This window comes from Halictus rubicundus, chromosome 11 (genome assembly GCF_050948215.1).
Source record: "Halictus rubicundus isolate RS-2024b chromosome 11, iyHalRubi1_principal, whole genome shotgun sequence".
Taxonomy (NCBI): Eukaryota; Metazoa; Arthropoda; class Insecta; order Hymenoptera; family Halictidae; genus Halictus; species Halictus rubicundus.
Genome location: NC_135159.1, coordinates 1,924,292 through 1,936,120, shown reverse-complemented (window position 1 = coordinate 1,936,120; position 11,829 = coordinate 1,924,292).

The following is an 11,829-nucleotide window of genomic DNA, read 5'->3' as shown; positions in this document are numbered from 1 at the left end:
AGTTTTATAAAAATTCAGTAGTTAGATATTATTGAAACAATTTTTCCGAATTTTTTCAGAATTTTGTATAAATTGCACCGTCGTTAAAAAAACAAAATCAATTATTTCGATGCCTTCTGATCGTTTTGTAGGTGTATTATGTAATATTGAACATTTTTATATTCAGGAAAACAGTGTAGAAACTGCAATATAAAATATTTTATTTGCGTTACATTTCAATATATGACTGTGACTCTCAACAGTTTCGGTTGGCGCTGGTCGTAACATCTCCGGCTGAGAATCTTTTGGTCCGGGATCGAATCCCGCATCGAATGAAAGTTTCAATTTTTAGATATTTTCAATATACCTTCATAAAATTGTGGCGAGTGAATTGATGAGGGGCTTTTCCTGGGAAAAATGTGTCCAAACTCGAGTGTAATCGAACAATTTTTATTGATACTTAATGTTGATAGGGAATCGAGTATTATTGGCAATTTAAGCTTTTATATTTTTAATGGGAATAATAATTTTAATTCTAATAAGTTGTAGAGCTTATCCCGATGAAAACGAGTCCAAACACGACATCATTTGGACTATCTTCAATAAGATTGTAATTTTTATCGTAACATTACGTATCAATAAAATTGTTCGATTACACTCGAATTTGAACTCATTTTCATCAGGAAAATCCCATCAATTCACTCGTCACAATTTTATGGTGGTATATTGAAAAATCTAAAAGTTAAACTTGTATTCGTACGCGATTCTCCATCTGCTTACATTGTATGCCGTTTGTCAGTCGCTGGGTCTTTGAAGTTCGGCGCTCATCGGACCTCGTTGCTGTTTATTCGAAGCCTTCGAATAAAAGATACAGATAAAACATGAAAAAATTATTCGAAGTTCGAATAAATCCACTTCGAATAAAAAAAATTATCTTTTTTCGTCGGATAAATTTTCGTCGAATAAAATTATTTATTCGATACTCGTCGAATAAAGATACTTTTTTTATTCGAACCTTTGAATAAGGAAATAAAAATTTTTTTATCTTTTATTCGTTATTCGAAATTTTTATTTAGATAAATATTTTGCCCAACTCTGGTCGGAGAATGTAACATTTGATAATCGATATGGGTCCGTGATGATTCACCTTCTCACCGACGAGAATTTCCTTAGTGGTCTTCTGCACCGACGAAATACCGTCGTTGGCCTTCTGTTTCTTACTCCAGCCAAAATCTATTCTAGAGGGCGGTAGAAAACACCGCATTGTAGGGATATTGGCGCTGCCGCGCCATTCCCCTAGGCACGCGCCTAGAGAATATGCTCTGACGAGGTTGGCACTCTCAACCTCGGGCAATGCAGGCGAGAGAACCACCCGATGTACTCTCTCGCTGCCGGACTCTCGATCGAGACAGACGTCTCGATCCTACGCTCTCGAAGTAAAGTCGAATAAAGTTGTTTTGTTGCATACACGAGTGAATCACTTTTGATAAAAGTCTCCCAGTGGTTCTGTGCAGAGTAGGCTGCATCTGGGTTCCGCATTTATCCGCGGGACCCTTAAACCTACAACTGGTGACCCCGACGTGATCTGGAAATCAAGAACCACGCTGCACGTGCCTGGAAACTGGTGCACGTTTTCACGGAGACTGCCGGTCGAGAGATCGGAAGAGATTGCCGGTTCCTGGCGGCGAGCAATCCGCTCGCTGCACGCTGCCGTTGCCGGTTCCAGGCGGCGAGCTATCCGCTCGCTGCACGAGGTCGAACACTGCACATCGGATGCCATCCTGGACGTCTACAGAGGACGAGCTTGCTGGAGTTCCGCTAATTGTGTGAAGCCACCGACCACCGGCGCCTTGACGAGCATCACATTGCAGCCAGTCTATCGACGAGCCCAACCATGCGTGTGTCACAGGGACCACACCTGATTATGGCCCGTTGCACACGGCAACACCTTCGTTGTGCACACGGCAACACCTTCGTTGCACACGGCACCACCTTCGGAGAAGTCCTGTTGATAAGAAGGGATCAAATATCCTCAGCGGTCAGTTGTCTCCGACGGTATAAGAAGCCGCCGCCCCAGGGCACGAGCGTTCAGTTTTGTTTTAGTATCGCCTACGTACGTTCTCCGTGTATTTCAATCATTGTAATAATCTTTGTAACTAACTCAGTGGTACTCAACTCCGGTTGAGCAATAAAGTTTTTTTTTATATGTGGGATGAATGGTTCATTGTGCGTGCGTGCGTGCGGGCGACCGGATCATGTTGCGACGGTCCGGCGCCGGTATGTTTGGAAAACTCGAGTGACTGAAGAGGCGTGAACGAAAAGTGTTTAGGTCTAAGTGATAGGAGAGTTGAAAGACTATAAAGCGTGGATGTTCGGGAAGAGCGGAGAGAGTAGAGTTGCGACTGCCTTGCGAGAAAGAGTGTTAATCGTGTCAGCGTTATTTCTTCTAAATATATTAATATTCAGTAAAGTGTTTCAAAGAGATTAATCTCCCCATTTCCCAAGATTCCTACATATATTTTCTTCTTGATTATTACGTGACATTTTGGCGATCCTGCCAGGATCCATCGAGTCTTGTGATAAACGAAATTACGACTTCGGCCTACGGGAACCTAAGATCAACGGAAGATTTTGGAGACGATACGGATTTCTACGAAAGGTGAGCCCTGGCTTCTTATTCTCAATACTGTGATAGGAAGGCTAGTTTCTCCAGCAACTCCAGTGAAGATACAGTGTACAGTTCATTCTCTACGAAGATGAATAAAATCACACCGCCTGGAACCAGCGTGGAGAAATCCAAATGTACGGGTTCGGACAATAGTGTTAACGAGAACTTTAAGCTAATAATGAATAGCATGCAAAATCAGGAAAAACTGTTCCGCGACGAAGTAGCAGGCCTCAGAAACGCATTGAAACTTGCGAACGAAGAGAATAGACACCGAGTTACAGAAATTGAGACCCTGACTCGAACGATAAAAGGCTTGAAAATGATGGAAGATATCAATTCTACGGAAATTGGTTCAATGATGACTGACGATAGGAGCTCTCGCCTAACCCACTGGTCGCTGCCAGCCACCCATACGCCCAATCCTGTCACCCCACCAATACCGCCTCTACAGAACCCGACGCCAAATATGAGAACCCCGGCCAACACGACTCCAACTGTTGCTACGGCACCATACCTCAATGCCAAAGACGCCTCACGGTACGTACCCGTGATGAACGGAGAGAACGATATCGGTGTAGAAGAATTCATTAATGAAGTACGCGAAATAAAGAGCCTATGCACGGAGCAAGGATTACTCTTGAAAATAATTAAAATTGAGAAAATAATTGGCAAAGCAGCAGCAGCCATTAGGAATTTGAGAATTTTAGACTTCGGAACATTATTCGAAGCCTTGAGGAGAAATGTGGCAGCTCAGACTACGGTACGTGAAAACCAAGACCGTTTACGAGAAATAAAGCAATACCAGAATGAGCGAGTTCAAGATTACAACATCCGCTTTAGGAAGGCATTCAACGCACTGGCCTACAGTATATCGAATGAATATCGCGACGAGATAACGCGTACAGCCATGATCGACCGCCTACAAAGAGACACGGTAACCGATTATGCACGAGGACTACAGTATGAACTCTCCCGAATGTTACTTTGCAATTTACCACTCAACTTGCACGACGCTGAAACACGCGCCATGTCTTTCGAACGATTAGTTAGAGAAGAGCACAGTCGACGCCGCCAAGCACCCCCTACAGGTATCAGACGCTCCACTCCACCGGTAACAACCAATTTTCAACGAGCAATGAGACCCGCTCTCCCACCTCAGCGACACGTCAGCCCACCTGTCCAGCCGAACGGCAGTACACCCAAATTCAGCCAAGCAGAGAAACAACCACTCTCGGACCGTATGAAAATGAGATGTTTCAAGTGCCAGCAATTCGGACACACGGCAAACGTATGTCAAAATTTTCGAGCACCCGGCCTACCGAGAATCAACAATCTGAATTACGAGGACACGACGGAAGACCCCGGTCCCGAATACGGATCAATAACACACAATTTGGAAGATTACCTACCATCGAACTCAATCGAGTACATCGACCAGGAACCGTGCGACTACTTGTCGACACAGGAGCAGGAATCAATCTCCTCAAGCGAAGCAACTGCGATCCACGAAATCTTAAGTTAAAAACACACAAATTTTCAATGGGACATTCTAAATACGTTTCAGAGTACATAGTGGAAGTGAATCTGTTAACAAAAACGGTAGAGTTTGTGATAGTAGAAGACGATTTCCCTATTATAGACGACGGAATTTTAGGCTTACCCGGTTTACATAAATTTAATTTCTTGCTTTCGAAAGACGAGTTAAAATTAGACCATAAGACGTACTCTTTGCTACAGAAACCAGAAGTGCTACGCCCCGGTGAAACGACCAACAAAACAATCTACTTGGACGGAGAACCAACGTCAGTATGCTATTTCAATGGTGGTGAGTCTGAAACCATAATATCAAACATTTTAGAAACCAACACTTTTGACGATTTGTCCAAATTTAAACAAAGTATTAGACTATCACATATAGAACCCGCTTTAAGAGAACCTTTGGAGAAAATCCTGTTGCATTATATGGAAGTGTTCAACCTTAGCTCCACTGAACTCCCTTGCACGTCACTAACCAAACACGTTATTACCTTGAAAGAAAATAAAATTGTCAATACCAAGTCCTACAAACCTCCTGAAAAACATAAAGAAGAAATAACGAGACAAGTGGATGAAATGTTAGAAAAGAAAATTATAGAGCCATCAAATTCACCATATAACGCACCAGTATGGGTAGTACCCAAGAAATTAGACTCATCAGGAAAACAGAAATGGAGAATTGTAATAGATTTCAGAAAGTTAAACGAACTCACAGATCAGGACGCGTACCCCTTACCCGACATCGACGATATACTCTCACAGTTAGGAAACGCTAAATTTTTCTCAGCCCTCGACCTTTCATCCGGGTTTCATCAAATCCCCATGGAAGAACAATCAAAAAAATACACAGCATTCTCGACACAGAAGGGACATTTTCATTACAATCGTATGCCATTCGGACTTAAGAACGCCCCCGCCACTTTCCAACGCATGATGGATAACGCACTCAGAGGCTTATCGAATTGTTTAGTTTATTTAGACGACATCATTATATTCGGAGATTCAATTGAAAAACACAATCAACATTTAGCCATGGTATTGCAACGTTTAAAAGAAGTAGGACTTAAAATTCAACCCGATAAATGTGAATTTCTCAAACCTGAACTTGAATATAGAAATATTCCAAAAGAATATAGAAATATCCCAAAAAGATAGAAGCAGTGCAGAAATTCCCAACTCCCAAGAACCCAACAGACGTAAAATCATTTCTAGGACTTGCAGGATATTACCGTAAATTCATTAAGAACTTCTCAAAATATTCCAAACCACTTACCGAATTAACACGAAAAGATACGCCTTTCCATTGGACTGACAAAACCCAAAACAGTTTCGACACTTTAAAGGAAAAATTATGCACAACACCCGTTTTAAAATATCCCGACTTTAAGAAACCCTTTACACTCACGACGGACGCATCAAACGAAGGATTAGGAGCCATCCTCTCACAAGAAGGTCACCCTTGTTGTTTTATATCTCGAACTTTAAACGCACCCGAAAAGAATTATACCACGACAGAAAAATTTCTCATTAGAACCGACCATCAGGCCTTGAAATGGTTGCATAATTGTAGAGACGCCTCTAGCAGACTGATACGGTGGAGATTAAAATTAGAAGAATATGACTATACGATAGACTATGTTAAGGGAAAGAATAACCTAGCCGCAGATTCCCTTTCGAGACAAATATACAATGTAGAACCGAACGAAGACGCTAAAACACTATACGAAGTGTAACGAGTCCGTTTCCCGGCGGATCTCGTACAACGGTTCCTCGCGGCCGGATTTGGCTCGCCGTGCCAAGGTTCGCGGCGGAATAACGCGAGGGTTACGGCGGGATACGGGCGGTCGGGCACGGGAGATTAACGGCACGAGTTTCTCAAGTGTTCGTCACTGTCCCGGCGTTCGCGTCTCGGTTTTCGGCGGTTGCGACTCGGGTTCCGGTCCTCGATCGCTCAGCGTTCGGGTCGGCACCTCCAGGCGGTCTTGCACGCGGCGGCGTGTACGGGTTTTCGCGTATCGCGAAGACACGGCGATACTGCTCGACGATTCCTCGCAAAATACTCGCGCGGCTCGTATCGGTTTTCTCGGTCTCCGGTGTTCGCGTCGAACCGTTCGGTTGGCGGATCGGTGCGGTCTGTATCGGCGGCTAGCTATCCCCAAGAACGGTCTAATCGCGGCGGAGTCGGGAATCCAAAGAGACCGTTTTCCGGCTCGTCTCTCTCGTCTTGCTAGGCGAGGGGTCCGGTGCGGTGCGGTTCGCGGGCGGTTTTTCCTGTGGCGTCACGCATCCGGCGGGACGGTATCGCATCATGGAGGGTTCCGGTTCCCGCCAAGATCGTTTCGGCGGTGCGGGGGTCGCGGGGGTGCGCTCGCGGGTACCGATGGATCTCGGTATCCGTCGGTCGTGTTCGGGGCGGTTCGCGTTCGGGGCGCGTACGGCTAGGAACAGGCCTGGCGCAGCCAGGTCTGTTACAGAAGAATTTAAACGATGGGAACAAACAGACGACACACCGAAACTAATTAAAATCATTCCAAATCACCCGAATCTTTATCAATTAACTTTGAAACAGTTAGGACCCTACGACGAAAAAATATGGTTAGACAGACTCAGCATTTTGGTACGAGATCATCACAAAATTGGCATAGAAGACGAACGTATTACTGAAATTGAGAAGGTGCACATTAATCGAATGTTATTATTTCTGAACGAATCGCGCGAAGACATACAACTAGCTTAAGAACCAATACGCGAAACCCCAGAGCATGAAATTGAACAATTACTACGAGAACATCACGACTTAGCAGCACACCCAGGTATACAGAAAACGTACGACCGAATACGACATAATTATAAAATACCGAACTTAATGGACAGGGTAAAGAAGAAAATTGAGAATTGTGAAACTTGCCAAAAACAAAAATTAGTTAGAATCAGGCCCCAGGAACAACCAGTGTTACCAGACACACCTGTTGATTCAAATGAAAAGATAGCTATGGATATAATCGGCCCCTTACCAAAAACCAGAAACGGAAATCAATACATACTTTCGATCCACGACGAGTTAACAAAATATTTGCTATTGCTACCCCTCAAAGACACGAAAACGCAATCTATATGGGAAAAACTTTTAAATCATTACATTTATATATTCTCAGCCCCTAAGAAAGTACTCACAGACAGAGGACAGAGTTTTATTGGAGAATTGATGCAAAAATATGAAGAAGCATTCCAAATCAAACATATTGCCACAACCGCTTTTCACCCTCAATCTAACGGAAGCCTCGAGCGAACGCACGCAGTAGTGAAAGACATGATTCGAAGTTCCTTACAGAAAGATTCCGAACGGGATCAATCTCTAAATTTCATTTGCTTAGCCTACAACACCATGATCCATGAATCCACCGGATTCACTCCTTTCGAATTGACATTTGGCCATAAGGCGAATCTTCCCTCGACCATATCCAAGAACCCTCAAAGAACTCTTCCAGAAGAAGTCAAATTTCGTAAACGAGAATGGGACGCGAAGTTAAAAGCAGCGCGAGAAACGCTAGTTAAAAGTAAAAAGAGAAATTTGCGAGATCAGCAAAGAAAAATTATTAAACCACAAACTTTGTTTAACATTGGAGATTTAGTCATGGTTCATAATGACCATAAAGAGCATAAACTAGACCAAGAATGGCTAGGACCTTACACCATTGAGCTAGTAAAAACTCCTTATTATGAAATTTTGATTAATAATGCTTGGAGAAAGATACATGGTAATAGATTAAAACCGTATTTTGCAGGACAATCCTTCCGTTCATAGAAATCGGATTCGCTAAAGTTATATTACAACATTTAGGAGATTCATCGCTATACCACGAGAATATAGATGTAGCATATATTTATAATAATCGAATAAATGTTATAATAGGTTTAGACACCAGCAATATATACGAAAACCATGCGAAAATACGTAGCCTTACGCATATTTTAGAACAGCATTGTGAAAGGACCGGTTGCAACTACGATCCAGAAATTAAAGCAATGTTTTCTGCGCAGAAACGACTTGCGAATCTTGTAACACACCTCAGAATTATAACAAACCGTAGAAACAAGCGAGGATTATTAAATTTCGTAGGATCTGTATCAAAATCACTTTTTGGAACATTAGATAATGACGATTTAGATGTGATAAACGAAAACATAGACAAACTTTTCGATCAAAATAACAATTTAAAATCCGTAATTTCGAACCAAACCTCACTGATACGCAAGATTGTAAGTTCCGACAGTATGAAAAATTTTGAGTTGCTAAAACACGCGACCGCCGAATTAGAACAGAAAATGCAAGACGTCGCCACATATTTGCAAAATATTATTCACGCCACGAACGCCATATCCGAACTTCATTTTGAAATCGACGAAATATTAAACACCATTGTATTAGGTAAACAAGGAATAATAAGTCCTCAGATGATAGAGCCTAAGGAATTTCTCGCGAATTACGAGAAGTTATTAAACGAAAAGAATTTGCAAACTCTTATAAAACCGGACATGGAACATTTTCAATTTATTTTGGACATTAGCGATTTATCAGTATTTGTATAAGACAGTGTAATTTTCTTTAAAGTATCGATACCCCGTCCCGATTTTGAAGAACAACGTGTTCTTAGCACCCGTTATCGTCAGGCCAATATTCTTTACTTCAGGTCTAAACTTCATAAGCGTAGACGAAGAATACTTAACGAAACATTGTCGAAAGAAATTAGGCACTACCATTTGCAAGCAAACGCAACCGATTCGCGGAAGACAAAACAAGGCAAACTGCGATATAGAATTGATAGGATTTCAATCGACAATCCGCACATGCATGTTTTCGGTTTACAAAATTGATCAAATTGTTTTAATACCTTTACATTCAGGAAACCGCTACCTAGTTATACCCGAGCGAGCTACCGAGATTAACACTATTTGCGACAACAAACACGATATTATAACCATTTCAGGAAATTCCATTTTATACGCGAACACAACATGTGATTTAATATTCAAAAACGAACACATACAGGTAGGCGAAACCAAAGCAAGCGTTAATTACACCTTACAGCGAAAAGAATTAGAATTGCCAACAAATGACAGTTTAAGCGATTTATTTTCAGAATTAGAAAAGATACATGATACAAATCACAATGCAGGGACCATCGAACAATACAAACTAGACTTGAATAAATTGGACGATCAACTTAACAAAGTACAAGTAGAACATAGAATCAAGACCCTTAAAAGCTACGGATGGACAGCATTTCAAATTATTAGCTACATTTCTGTAGGATTATTAGGCCTTTATGTATTAAACAAAACCGGAATACTCAGCATGCTAGGTAAGGTTATGCCATCGAAATTGTGTATACATTTGCTGTGTTGTAAGACTAAGACAAATACGATCAACACTGTACCGAGCGTGCCTGCGACTAATGAACAACCCGATTCCTACATCGAGCCGTTAGCGATAAGCTTTCGCCCATCCCGTGTCATCGGAGAAGATGAGATATTATTCGAGAGACGACGGGCCAATATCCCAAAGAGCATCCTGAAGAAAAGCCTCCAACATCGAAGCTGCGGGACCAGCTCCACTCTAAGAAGGGGGGAATGTCACAGGGACCACACCTGATTATGGCCCGTTGCACACGGCAACACCTTCGTTGCACACGGCACCACCTTCGGAGAAGTCCTGTTGATAAGAAGGGATCAAATATCCTCAGCGGTCAGTTGTATCCGACGGCATAAGAGGCCGCCGCCCCAGGGCACGAGCGTTCAGTTTTGTTTTAGTATCGCCTACGTACGTTCTCCGTGTATTTCAATCATTGTAATAATCTTTGTAACTAACTCAGTGGTACTCAACTCCGGTTGAGCAATAAAGTTTTTTTCTATATTTTCTTCTTGATTATTACGTGACACGTGCGCCGACAGGTATCGTTCCGATTATGCGAAATTTCGCCTCATTATTGTAAACGATCGTGATCGCCGCGCGGTACCTCGTGGCGAAAATAATCTACGAAGCCATTTTCGTATGCCTGTTGATTCAACCGTTTCGCGACCTTCGCGTTGTTGTGTTTATGCCGTGTCGATTCCCCCGTCGACTCGCGTAACCGCTACGACACCGGGTAGTTCATGTTTACCGCGTCGCGCCGTGCCCTTGCGAAACTGCGTACGTCTGCGCAGAGCGCGCGTTACGAATAATTCGCTGCCGGTCCAAGCACCCGAGTGTTCGAAAATCGCGCAAAATGTCTACCCCCGCGCAGCTCACTCAGGATGAACTCCTTCATTCGTTGTTACAGGGTCGCGTCGATTCATACCGGCAACCAAAAGTGCCCGATTTCTTCAAAGAAGATCCGGCACTTTGGTTCGCCCAAGTCGAGTCCTCCTTCCGCGGCAAGGATTCATAATCAAGCAACAATGGTCGTACACACGCACACGCGCGCTACACATGCGCCGCGTCACACACACGCGTTCGCCGCGACAACGCGCACACATACGCGCCGCGCCCACACACACGCGTCTGCCGCGACACGCGCCGCGCCACAACACACGCGCCGCAAACGCGCCCGCCGCACACATGCGCACGCACGCGCCCGCGCACATGTCCAAATGGCAAAAGAATGGTTTAGATCAACCCCGATCGAAATTCTTGCGCCACCACTCCGTGCAAACCGCGCGTTATTTCCGCGAGGTCCTGGAAACATTCTTCCAGCGCACCCCCGTCGCGAGCCAGCGCACGGTGCTGCGTACCTTATCGCGTACTTAGTCATAAGTTGTACATAGTCCTCGCGTATCTTAGCTGTAAGAAACATTAAGGAATTGTAAGCGTGCGCAACCACGTCGCATTTGCTGCTGGCGACCCTGCAGGCACTCTCAAGAAATCGCTTGAACGTCCATACACGGGACCGCATAAAGTCTTAAAACGCGTCAACGACAGAGTCATCGAAATCGAGGTCAATTGTAAACCGCGTTCGGTATCTGTTGAAAATGTAAAACCCGCGTACGCAGTTCGCGAATCGAACTTAGAAGCTGCCGGCGACCCTGCAGCCGTTTCGGGAAGCAGCACGATCCGCACGTATACAAATAAAAAGCGCGTTACGTTCGCTGCCGAAACGAGTAGAATTATAAAAAGAAAATTGTAAGTGCATGCAGTATGTGTAACACTTCTCCTTGTTAAAACAGCGGTTAATTTAAATGTCGTATACACTCGGGAGGGAGTGTGTAGGGATATTGGCGCTGCCGCGCCATTCCCCTAGGCACGCGCCTAGAGAATATGCTCTGACGAGGTTGGCACTCTCAACCTCGGGCAATGCAGGCGAGAGAACCGCCCGATGTACTCTCTCGCTGCCGGACTCTCGATCGAGACAGACGTCTCGATCCTACGCTCTCGAAGTAAAGTCGAATAAAGTTGTTTTGTTGCATACACGAGTGAATCACTTTTGATAAAAGTCTCCCAGCGGTTCTGTGCAGAGTAGGCTGCATCTGGGTTCCGCATTTATCCGCGGGACCCTTAAACCTACAGCAGTTTTCGAGCGACACATTTTCCCGTAAGGCTGGCAGTCTTTATATATATCTCGTCGGTGACATAACTCTTCAACCATTTGTATTAGACCAGATTTTATCAT